General features: G+C 2.1%; 1 protein-coding gene across 1 annotated transcript in view; it reads left to right on the forward strand.

Annotated features, from left to right (window-relative positions):
* Nucleotides 1-421, forward strand: part of LOC119594352 (MAU2 chromatid cohesion factor homolog) — an 8084-nt gene that overhangs the window by 4579 nt on the left and 3084 nt on the right. The gene's annotated exons all lie outside the window — the stretch shown is intronic.

Raw genomic sequence — 421 nt, forward strand, 5'->3', positions numbered from 1 at the left:
TCTCTATACTATATTATTTATTATATTATATTTTTTTTATTTTATTTTTTATAATTTTATTTTTTTATATATATATAATTTTTTATATATATATTATATATTTTTTATTATTACTTTTAAATATATAATATTATATTTATTAAAATATATATTTTTTTTATATAATTTTTATATTTTTATAAAAAATTTTTTTTAATATTTTTATATTTTTAAAAATTATAAAATTTATTTTAAAATTTTAAATTTAAAATAAAATTTATATTATTTTTCTTATATTTTTATTTTTTTTTTTTTTTTTAATAATTTTATATTTTTTTTTTTTTATTATTTCTATTTTTATATGTTTAATTTTATTATTATTATTTATATTTTTATTTTTTTTAAATTTTTTTTTTATTTTTTTATCTACTTTTATTTTTAT

Source organism: Penaeus monodon, chromosome 33, assembly GCF_015228065.2.
Source record: "Penaeus monodon isolate SGIC_2016 chromosome 33, NSTDA_Pmon_1, whole genome shotgun sequence".
Taxonomy (NCBI): domain Eukaryota; kingdom Metazoa; phylum Arthropoda; class Malacostraca; order Decapoda; family Penaeidae; genus Penaeus; species Penaeus monodon.